Genomic DNA, 12851 nt, shown 5'->3' on the forward strand with positions numbered 1-12851 from the left:
GTTCTTCCAAAGCACCTGGACCACAAGACACACACACAGCAAATTTTAGTTCATTCTTTCTGTCTCTCTTCTGTTTAAACCAGTGATAGCCGAGTTACAAACATGGAATCCTCACAAGCTGACAGAATAGAGCCAAAGACTGTCTGAGCCATTTTTCCTAACTTCAGATGATGATGAAATGGGGGGGAAAAAACACCTCTATCAAGGATGTTGAAATGAGTAGATCTGCAGTAGCCATTTGGGCCGAGGACAGGTGAGTAACTCAATTCTCACACAGATGGGGGGGGGAGAAGTTCAGGCCACTATCCACTGTGCCTTGAAAAGGCAACCCAGGGACTGAACTTTGTGGCTCTGGTATCAAATAAAAACGAGAGTTGGAGATAGGAGAAAGGGTTCATTTCCTCTCACCAAGGTTGGTACCTATGCTCAGAGGGGTAGGTGGACGATGCCTTCCTATCAAATGATACAGACTTTGGCAGCCTCTTGATAATAGAATAGACTCTACCCCTCTCCAGAAAAGACCTGTCGTCAACTACTCAGGACCATTCTTGATACCAAACACTCCCCACTTTTTATTGCCCTAAGAGTCTGAAAATTAGTTTATTTTTAAAAAAGGAAAAGGCTGGGAAAGTATGGAGATGATCCTATCTATAGGTAAAGTAACAACTGCCAGGGGCACATGGGTGGCTCAGTCAGTTCAGCCTCTGTCTTTGGCTCAGGTCATGATCCCAGGGTCCTGGAATCTGCTTCTCCCTCTCTCAGTGCTCCTGCTTGTGCTCTCTCACTTGCACGCTCTCAATTTTAAGTTTTTTTATTATGTTAATCACCATACATCATTAGTTTTTGTTGCAGTGTTCCATGATTCATTGTTTGTGCATAACACCCAGTGCTCCACGCAGAATGTGCCCTCTTTAATACCCATCACCAGGCTAACCCATCCCCCACCCCCCTCCCCTCTAGAACCCTCAGTTTGTTTTTCAGAGTCCATCGTCTCTCATGGTTCGTCTCCCCCTCCAATTTACTCCCCTTCATTCTTCCCCTCCTGCTATTTTTTTTAACATATATTGCATTATTTGTTTCAGAGGTACAAACCTGTGATTCAACAGTCTTGCACAATTCACAGCACTCACCATAGCACATACCCTCCCCAATGTCTGTCACCCAGCCACCCCATCCCTCCCACCCCCCCACCACTCCAGCAACCCTCAGTTTATTTCCTGAGATTAAGAATTCCTCATATCAGTGAGGTCATATGATACATGTCTTTCTCTGACTTATTTCACTCAGCAAAATACCCTCCAGTTCCATCCACGTCATTGCAAATGGCAAGATCTCATTCCTTCTGATGGTCTCATAATATTCCATTGTGAATACCTAAATGTAAGAGAGGAGTCCATCAAAATCCTAAAGGAGAACACAGGCAGCAACCTCTTCGACCTCAGCCACAGCAACTTCTTCCTAGAAACATCGCCAAAGGCAAGGGAAGCCAGGGCAAAAATGAACTCTTGCGATTTCATCAAGATAAAAAGCTTTTGCACAGCAAAAGAAACAGTCCACAAAACCAAAAGACAACCGACAGAATGGGAGAAAATATTTGCAAATAACATATCAGATAAAGGGCTAGTATCCAAAATCTATAAAGAACTTATCAAACTCAACACCCAAGGAACAAATAATCCAATCAAGAAATGGGCACAAGACATGAACAGACATTTTTCCAAAGAAGACATCCAAATGGCCAACAGACACATGAAAAAGTGCTCAATAAAATCTTAAAAAAAAAAAAAAGGTAACACCTGCCAGTTACCCTGATCCACTAATTATTACTCTGTAACATGCTTTCCCTATTTTTCACCTGAGGTCTCCGTCACTTATTCAATGTCTACCATGTGCCATGTCCTATGCTGCGCCTTTACAAGAAAGAAATGGTCCCATCATCATGGAACTTCTGACCAACCTGTCCTAGAGTAATTCTTATTTTACTCAGTAACTATATACAGCAAGCAGTGCCTTTTACGGTTATGGGGATACACTTGTAAACAGAATAAACAAGCTTCCTTCTCTGATCAGGAGAGAACAATGAAGCAGTAAAATATGATTTTTAGATAGTTAGGGAAGCTAAAAAAGTAATAAAATGGGATAATGGAGCTGAGAGGGATGGGCAGTGGGATCATTGTTTAGATCAGAGGATCAGGTGGGGTCCCTCTGGGAAGAAAAGTCTCACTTGACAGTGGGGTGGGTAAAAGAAACCAGCCAGCCAAGGCCTGATTTTCCCCACCCTCCGATTTTTTTTTAAGATTTTATTTATTTATTTGAGAGACAGAGAATGAGAGATAGAGAGCACGAGAGGGAAGAGGGTCAGAGGGAGAAGCAGACTCCCCACTGAGCAGGGAGCCTGATGCGGGACTCGGTCCCGGGGCTCCAGGACCACGACCTGAGCCGAAGGCAGTTGCTTAACCAACTGAGCCACGCAGGCGCCCCACCCTCAGATTTTAAAAGGAGCCTGGCACGAAAGGTTTTACAAGAATACCTTGGTTGGCCTAACTGGGTTCAATACCGACCAGCCCCTCCCAGGGAGGAGCAGTACCATCACCTGGGAGCTTGTGAGGAAGGCACATTCTTAGCTCCAGTCCACTCCTACTTGATCAGAATCTGCATTTAACCTTGGTCCTATGTAATTCGTATGTGTACTAAGACTGAGAATTCCTAAGCTAAGATCCAAAGACACGTCCACCAAGTGTGGTCTATATCCGCCATTCCTTTATTTCATTTTATTGGACAAATTTGGTAACTAGAGCAGGGAAGAGGGCTGCAATTTCTTGGGGGCCCACAAGACCTTCTAGTTAAAGAACAAGCCCAAAGGCTGCCATGTGGGCCAAAGTGAATTATGAATAAAAGCAACGTGGCTGGGGCCTGGTGATGTAGGGGACGTGATCTAGGATTCAGAGAGATAAGGTTGACCCACAACATACGTTGCCAGGCTAAGCCATCTCAGTTTTATTCTTATTGAAATGGGTGGCCTATGGAGATTTTCATGCAAGAGAGTAGTATGATCTAATTTCAATTTTAAAGGAGCTTACTCTGGATGCTGTGTAGAGAAGGGACTAGAGCCAGGCAAGAATAGAAGTAGCCAAGGTCGGGGGGGGGGGGGGGGGGCGGAGCAAGATGGCGGAGGAGTAGGAGACCTAGATTTCGTCTGGTCTCAGGAATTCAGCTGAATGGGGATCAAACCATTCTGAACACCTACGAACTCAAAAGGAGAACGAAGAGAAGAGTAGCAACAACTCTCTGAACAGAGAAGCGACCACTTACTAGAAGGTAGGACGTGCGGAGAAGTGAATCCGAGGCGATATTCGGGAGGATAGATGGCGGGGGAGGGGGCCTCCGTCGGCCGCTTCTGGCAAGTGCTAGAGCCACGGAGCACAAAATCGGAACTTTTAGAAGCCGGCTCCGCTGAGGGACGTTGCTCCAGTGGCTAAGTGGGGGGTGGAACCCTCGCGGGACAGTGGGGTCTCAGGACCCTCGGGGTCACAGAAAGACCGGGGGTGCCTGAGTGCGGAAGAGCTCCCAGGTATCGGAGCGGGGAAGCCAGCTGCAGAGACGGAGCCGAGGCGTGGGCTCGCAGCTCGGGGTTGCCATAAACTGTGATCCGCGGCCCAGTCGGGCCTCTGCTCCTCCAGCAGCGACCCAACAAGCGGCAGAGCTGGGGAGACTCCCCTTCCTCCCCCGGGAGGAGAGGCACGGGAGCGCACCGCAGGGATCTGCTGGGTTTGGAGATGCCACACGGGGTCGGGTGCCAGAGATAGAAACGCTGGGTCACAGGCCGGGTGAGGACGGAGTGCAGCCGGAGACCGGGGAGATGGGAGTGATTGACTGCTTTTCTCTGGGGGCGCACTGAGGAGCGGGGCCCCGAGTTCTCAGCTCCTCTGGGTGGAGATTGGGAGGCCACCATTTTCACCCTGGTCCTCCAAAGCTGTACCGAGAGCTTGCAGGGAACAAAAGCTCCTGAGAGCAAACCCAAGCAGCTTGCTTAGCCCAGACTGACAAGGGTGGGGCAATTCAGCCTCCAGCAAAGACATTTGGAAACCGCGGCAAAAGGCCCCTCCCCCAGAAGATTAGCACGAACAGCCAGCAAGCCAAGACCAAGTTTACCGATCCAGGAGAACGGGAGAACTCCAGCGCTAGGGGAACACTGCACATAGAATTCATGGCTTTTTTTTACCATGATTCATTAGTTCATCAAAATTATAAAAATTTTTTTAAATTTTTCTTTTTCCCTTTTTCAACCAATATCTTATCAATCCCTTTTTTAAAAAAAACATTTTTTTTAGAGTCATATTTTTTATCCCTTCATAGTAGTTACCCTTTTTGGCATATATATATAAGTTGTTCTCTATAAAATTTTGAGATACAGTTTCTTCTAACAGATCAAAATATACCCTAAATCACTAGTGTATGGCTTGGTTCTAGTCTCCTGCCTGATCACATTATCTCCCTTTTTTCTTTTTTTAAATCTTTTTTTCAAACTTCTCAATTCCTTTTATAAAATCTTTTATAATTTTCATCTTTACAGTCATCTTCCATCCCTTCATTGTATCAAACCTTATTTTTTACATATATGTCTTTCTTCCTTTAAAATTTTAGGAGGCACTTTTTACTAAAAGACCAAAATACGCCTAAAACCTAGTGTGTGGCACTGATCTATGCACTAGCCTGATCATATTTGATCATATTCTGCTTTTTTTGTATTGTTCCGTTTTTGTTTTTATTTTTTTTTCTCTCTCTTTTTTCTTTCTTTCCCTCTCTTGTCCACTGGTTTCAGGTCTTTTCTGATTTGTATACAGTATATTTGCTGGGGACGTTGTTAACCTTTTAGCATTTGGTTCTTTCATTCATCTATTCACCTCTGGACAAAATGACAAGACGAAAAAAATCACCTCAGCAAAAAGAACAAGAGGTAGTACCATCTGCCAGGGACCTACTCAATACGGACGTTAGTACAATGTCGGACCTAGACTTCAGAATCATGACTTTAAAGATACTAGCTGGGCTTGAAAAAAAAGTGGAAGTTATGAGAGAAACCCTTTCTGGAGAAATAAAAGAACTAAAATATAACCAAGTCGAAACCAAAACGGCTATTAATGAGGTGCAATCAAAAATGGGGGCACTAACTGCTAGGATAAATGAGGCAGAAGAGAGAATCAACGATATAGAAGACCAAATGATGGAAAATAAAGAAGCTGAGAAAAAGAGAGAAACAACTACAGGATCACGAGGGCAGAATTCTAGACACAAGCGATACGATAAGACGAAACAACATTAGAATAATTGGGATCCCAGAAGAAGAGAGAGAGAGGGGGGCAGAAGGTATACTGGAACAAATAATAGAGAACTTCCCTAATGTGAGGAAGGAAACAGGCATCAAAATCAAGGAGGCACAGAGAACCCCTCTCAAAAATCAATAAAAATAGGTCAACAACCTGACATCTAATAGTAAAACTTACGAGTCTCAGAGACAAAGAGAAAATCCTGAAAGCAGCTCAGGAGAAGAGATATGTAACCTACAATGGTAGAAATATTAGATTGGCAACAGACCTATCCACAGAGACCTGGCAGGCCAGAAAGGACTGGCAAGATATCTTCAGAGCACTAAACGAGAAAAATATGCAGCCAAAAATACTATATTCAGCTAGGCTGTCATTGAAAATAGAAGGAGAGATAAAAAGCTTCCAGAACAAACAAAAACTAAAGGAATTTGCAAACACGAAACCAGCCCTCCAAGAAATATTGAAAGGGGTCCTCTAAGCAAAGAGAGAGCCTAAAAGAAGCATAGATCAGAAAGGAACACAGACAATATACAGTAACAGTCACCTTACAGGCAATACAATGGCACTAAATTCATATCTTTCAATAGTTACCCTGAATTTAAATGGGCTAAATGCCCCAATCAAAAGCCACAGGCTATCAGACTGGATTAAAAAATAAGACCCATCGATATGCTGTCTGCAAGAGACTCATTTTAGACCCAAAGACACCCCCAGATTGAAAGTGAGGGAGTGGAGAACCATTTACCATGCTAATGGACACCAAAAGAAAGCTGGGGTGGCAATCCTTATATCAGACAAATTAGATTTTAAATCAAAGACTGTAATGAGACAAGGAAGGACACTATATCCTACTTAAAGGGTCTATCCAACAAGAAGATCTAACAATTGTAAATATCTATGCCCCGAACATGGGAGCAGCCAATTATATAAGGCAATTAATAACAAAAGCAAAGAAACACATTAACAATACAATAATAGTGGGGGACTTTAACACCCCCGACTGAAATGGACAGATCATCTAAGCAAAAGATCAACAAGGAAATAAAGACTTTAAATGACACACTGGACCAAATGGACTTCACAGACATATTCAGAACATTCCATCCCAAAGCAACGGAATACACATTCTTCTCTAGTGCCCATGGAACATTCTCCAGAATTGATCACATCCTAGGTCACAAATCAGGTCTCAACTGGTACCAAAAGATTGGGATTATTCCCTGCATATTTTCAGACCACAATGCTTTGAAACTAGAACTCAATCCCAAGAGGAAAGTCGGAAAGAACTCAAATACATGGAGGCTAAAGCATCCTACTAAAGAATGGGTCAACCAGGAAATTGAAGAATTAAAAAAATTCATGGAAACCAATGAAAATGAAAACACAACTGTTCAAAATCTTTGGGATACAGCAAAGGCAGTCCTGAGAGGAGAGTATATAGCAATACAAGCCTTTCTCAAGAAACAAGAAAGGTCTCAAATACACAACCTAACCCTACACCTAAAGGAGCTGGGGAAAGAACAGCAGATAAAGCCTAAACCCAGCAGGAGAAGAGAAATCATAAAGATCAGAGCAGAAATCAATGAACTAGAAACCAAAAGAGCAGTAGAACAGATCAACAATACTAGGAGATGGTTCTTTGAAAGAATTAACAAGATTGATATACCCCTGGCCAGACTTATCAAGAAGAAAAGAGAAATGACCCAAATCAACAAAATCATGAATGAAAGAGGAGAGATCACAACCAACACCAAAGAAATACAAACAATTATAAGAACATATTAGGAGCAACTCTATGCCAGCAAATTAGATAACCTGGAAGAAATGGATGCATTCCTAGAGATGTATCAACCACCAAAATTGAACCAGGAAGAAATAGAAAACCTGAACAGACCTATAGCCACTAAGGAAATTGAAGCAGTCATCAAAAATCTCCCAACAAAAGCCGAGGGCCAGATGGCTTCCCAGGGGAATTCTACCTAACATTTCAAGAAGAATTAATACCTATTCTCCTGAAACTGTTCCAAAAAATAGAAATGGAAGGAAAACTTCCAAACTCATTTTATGAGGCCACCATTACCTTGATCCCAAAACCAAAGACCCCATCAAAAAGGAGAATTACAGACCAATAGCCTTGATGAACATGCATGCAAAAATTCTCACCAAAATACTAGCCAATAGGATCCAACAGTACATTAAAAGGATTATTCACCATGACCAAGTGGGATTTATCCCTGGGCTGCAAGGTTGGTTCAACATCCACAAATCAACGTGATACAATCCATTAACAAAAGAAAGAACAAGAATCATATGATCCTCTCAATAGATGCAGAAAAAGCATTTGACAAAGTACAGCATCCTTTCTTGATCAAAACTCTTCAGAGTATAGGGAGAGAGGGTACATACCACAACATCATAAAAGTCATCTATGAAAAACCTACAGCCAATATCATTCTCAATGGGGAAAAGCTGAGAGCTTTCCCCCTAAGGTCAGGAATGTGGCAGGGATGTCCACTATCACCACTGCTATTCAACATAGTATTAGAAGTCCTAGCCACAGCAATCAGACAACAAAAAGAAATCAAAGACATCCAAATCGGCAAAGAGGAAGTCAAACTCTCACTCTTTGCAGATGATGATATTGTATGTGGAAAACCCAAAAGACTCCACCCCAAAACTGCTAGAACTCATACAGGAATTCAGTAAACTGGCAGGATATAAAATCAATGCACAGAAATCAGTGGCATTCCTATACACCAACAAGACAGAAGAGAGACAAATCAAGGAGTCGATCCCATTTACAATTGCACCCAAAACCATAAGATACCTAGGAATAAATCTAACCAAAGGGGCAAAGCATCTGTACTCAGAAAACTATAAAATAACCATGAAAGAAATTGAAGAAGACATAAAGAAATGGAAAAACGTTCCATGCTCACGGATTGGGAGAACATTGTGAAGATGTCAATGCTACCTAGAGCAATCTACACATTCAATGCAACCCCCATCAAAATACCATCCACTTTTTTCAAAGAAATGGAACAAATAGTCCTAAAATTTGTATGGAACCAAAAGAGACCCCGAGTAGCCAGAGGAATATTGAGAAAGAAAAGCAAAGCTGGCGGCATCACAATTTCGGACTTTCAGCTCTATTACAAAGCTGTCATCATCAAGACAGTATGGTACTGGCACAAAAACAGACACATAGATCAATGGAACAGAATAGAGAGCCCAGAATTGGACCCTCAACTCTATGGTCAACTTATCTTTGACAAAGCAGGAAAGACTATCCAATGGCAACAAGACAGTCTCTTCAACAAATGGTGTTGGGAAAATTGGACAGCCACATGCAGAAGAATGAAACTGGACCATTTCCTGACACTACACACAAAAATAGACTCCAAATGGTTGAAAGACCTAAACGTGAGACAGGAGTCCATCAAATTCCTAAAGGAGAACACAGGCAGCAACCTCTTCGACCTCAGCCGCAGCAACTTCTTCCTAGAAACATCGCCAAAGGCAAGGGAAGCCAGGGCAAAAATGAACTCTTGGGATTTCATCAAGATAAAAAGCTTTTGCACAGCCAAAGAAACAGTCCACAAAACCAAAAGACAACCGACAGAATGGGAGAAAATATTTGCAAATGACATATCAGATAAAGGGCTAGTATCCAAAATCTATCACTTATCAAACTCAACACCCACAGAATAACCCAATCAAAAAATGGGCAGAAGACATGAACAGACATTTTTCCAAAGAAGACATCCAAATGGCCAACAGACACATGAAAAAGTGCTCAACATCGCTCGGCATCAGGGAAATCCAAATCAAAACCTCAATGAGATACCACCTCACACCCGTCAGAATGGCTAAAATTAACAAGTCAGGAAACGACAGATGTTGGTGGGGATGCGGAGAAAGGGGAACCCTCCTACACTGTTGGTGGGAAAGCAAGCTGGTGCAGCCACTCTGGAAAACCGTATGGAGGTTCCTCAAACAGTTGAAAATAGAGCTACCATACAACCCGGCAATTGCACTACTGGGTATTTACCCCAGAGATACAAATGTAGGGATCCGAAGGGGTCCATGCACCCCAATCTTTATAGCAGCAATGTCCACAATAGCCAAACTGTGGAAAGAGCCAAGATGTCCAACGACAGATGAATGGATAAAGAAGAAGTGGTATATATACACAATGGAATATTATGCAGCCATCAAAAGGAATGAGATCTTACCATTTGCAACGACGTGGATGGAACTGGAGGGTGTTATGCTGAGTGAAATAAGTCAGAGAAAGACATGTATCACATGACCTCACTGATATGAGGAATTCTTAATCTCAGGAAACAAACTGAGGGTTGCTGGAGTGGTGGGGGGTGGGAGGGATGGGGTGGCTGGGTGATAGACATTGGGGAGGGTATGTGCTATGGTGAGCGCTGTGAATTGTGCAAGACTGTTGAATCACAGATCTGTACTTCTGAAACAAATAATGCAACATATGTTAAGAAAAAAGAAAAAGAAGATAGCAGGAGGGGAAGAATGAAGGGGAGTAAGTCAGGGGGAGACGAACCAGGGGAGATGAACCAGGAGAGACGATGGACTCTGAAAAACAAACTGAGGGTTCTAGAGGGGAGGAGGGTAGGGGGATGGGTTAGCCTGGTGATGGGTATTAAAGAGGGCACATTCTGCGTGGAGCACTGGGTGTTATGCACAATGAATCATGGAACACTACATCAAAAACTAATGATGGTGATTAACAATAAAAAAATTAAAAAAAAAAAAAAAGAATAGAAGTAGCCAATACAGTTAAGCGTCTCAAGCCAAGGGACAAAAGGTTGGGGCTTGAACTAACAGCCATAGTACAGTGAGTAGTCATACTGGGGCTTGCGGGGTGGGGGGAGTGATCACAGTTGCCCGAAGCACCACGGTGAGGCATGCGGGTGGACCCACCACCCTGGCCATCTGGGGCCCCACCTCCCATAGGCCACATGGTGACTCATTCTGATGATCACTAACAATCAGCAGCTAGGCTGATCCCAGGGACAAAGTAAGAGAATCCAGGAACAGAACAAACTTCTCAATTGGTATTTAAGGCCTGAACTGCCAGTTCCTACTCTATTTCTCATTACTGGATTCTAACAGGCCCTCCGTCCTTTCTTGAAAAATATCAGAGCAACGGATTTCATGGAAATTAGTTGTCATTTAAAAACAAAACAAACACTAATTCAGGAAAACACTTCAGGCAAGTACAGACAAAGCCAAGTTTAAAAAGAAAAATCCTGAATATTTAAATTAACTTACTCTTACAGTTGATGTTTGGCACTAAGAAATAGATTGCACAGTACTAAACTTCTCAGCACTTTAGGAGACAGTTGGCACCTAACGACTACAGCAAAATGAACTAAGCTCACTCCTGGAACTCAACATTTTATCCTCTAGAAAGGCCATTTTAATGAGTTCCCTTTCAGCTCTAAGCTGTGCTCCTCTTTTTTAACTCAATCTTTATTCAAAAGGAACACACACACAGGGAAAGTGGAACCAGCCATTAAGAGGTCAGCAATGATCAACTTTACATACAAGAGACAAAGCATTCCTCTCCAAAAAGTCACCGCACTGCACTGGGGACATAGACCTTCACTATTCCATCCAGATTAACACATTTATGACAATTCATTATGATACAGATTTGTTCTTTGCTTTCAAAAGTAGTCTCCCTTAAGTGTTCTGCTGGTACTGTTAAAAACAGGCTTCCTAATCAGCCTTGCCTCTTACTCCCTCTCTTCGGCCAAAACCCCAACATTTCTATTTTAGTTGCACTATTTTTATGTGCATTTCATACCCAAATTCAGGAGAGGGTTGACAAAGAGCAAGGTAACATTCCAGGCAGTATCTTTTAAATAGAATTCTATTTCCAGGTTCTAGGATGTGGAACAGTTGGTTTTGAATGTAACTTTGATACCAGCGTGTCCCTCTTTAGATGTGCTTCTGAGGATGCCTCCTGGCCACCAAAGAAGGCTGGCTCAGCTCATTTCAGCACTGTGATAAAGGGATGGAGAATTTTTTTATTCCCAAAGGAGGCTAAGTCTTTTAATTTTTTATTGTTATGTTAATCACCATATATTACATCATTTGTTTTGGTGTAGTGTTCCATGATTCATTGTTTGTTCATAACACCCAGTGCTCCATGCAGAATGTGCCCTCTTTAATACCCATCACCATCCCCCTGCCCTCCTCCCCTCTAGAACCCTGTTTGTTTTTCAGAGTCCATTGTCTCTCATGGTTCGTCTCCCCCTCTGACTTACTCCCCTTCATTCTTCCTCTCCTATCTTTTTTTTTCTTAAAATATGTTGCGTTATTTGTTTCAGAAGTACAGATCTGTGATTCAACAGTCTTACACAATTCACAGCGCTCACCGTAGCACATACCCTCCCCAATGTCTATCACCCAGCCACCCCATCCCTCCCACCCCCCACCACTCCAGCAACCCTCAGTTTGTTTCCTGAGATTAAGAATTCCTCATATCAGTGAGGTCATGGGATACATGTCTTTCTCTGATTGACTTATTTCACTCAGCATAACACCCTCCAGTTCCATCCACGTCGTTGCAAATGGCAAGATCTCATTCCTTTTGATGGCTGCATAATATTCCATTGTGTATATATACACCACACCTTTATCCATTCATCTGTCGATGGACATCTTGGCTCTTTCCACAGTTTGGCTATTGTGGACATTGCTGCTATAAACATTGGGGTGCACGTACCCCTTTGGGTCCCTACATTTGTATCTTTGTGGTAAATACCCAGTAGTGCAATTGCTGGATCGAATCGTAGCTCTAATTTCAACTGTTTGAGGAACCTGCATACTGTTTTCCAGAGGGGTTGCACCAGCTTGCATTCCCACCAACAGTGTAGGAGGGTTCCCCTTTCAAGGAGGCTAAGTCTTTTATCATGTTCTAACACCAATTATTTTGCAAATTAGATCCACTGGTTACATAACATGACACGTTGAAGGCATGTGGATGGACAGAAACAAATCACCGGTACTTCTCCAGCCACACGCCTGTTGAATCACAGATCAGTAGAGTCATCCTCAGGTTTGAGGACAGTAGGATGGTTTAGTGGTTAAGAACATAAACTCTAGTCTCAAACCGCCTGGGTTCTTATTCCACCCTAGCTAGCTCTGCGAGTCTGGGAAAGTTCCTTGATCTCAGTTTCCCCATTTACTATACAGCAGTGCTTACCAAATTATTCACCTAGGATTTTTTTAACATAAGAGTTGTATTCTAATACAATATACATACCATAAAAGTTACCCATTTAAAATGTACAATTCAATGGTTTTTAATCTATTCAGAGTTGTACAACCATCACCGCAATCAATTCGAGGCCATTTCATTCCCACTTGGGGACTTTTTTTTTTTTAATCCCAAAGCCCAGGCTATGCCCCAGATCAATGAAATCCAAGTCTCTGGGGCTGAGATACAAGCATCAACCATTTGTGATGCCCCCCCCCCACCACCAA

At 42.7% G+C, this 12851-nt stretch overlaps 1 protein-coding gene across 10 annotated transcripts in view; it reads right to left on the minus strand.

The window, feature by feature from the left end:
* The window catches only part of FHIT (fragile histidine triad diadenosine triphosphatase), a 1457066-nt gene that overhangs the window by 797254 nt on the left and 646961 nt on the right, over positions 1-12851 (minus strand). The window lies entirely within an intron of this gene.

This window comes from Zalophus californianus, chromosome 1 (genome assembly GCF_009762305.2).
Source record: "Zalophus californianus isolate mZalCal1 chromosome 1, mZalCal1.pri.v2, whole genome shotgun sequence".
In the NCBI taxonomy this organism is placed as follows: domain Eukaryota; kingdom Metazoa; phylum Chordata; class Mammalia; order Carnivora; family Otariidae; genus Zalophus; species Zalophus californianus.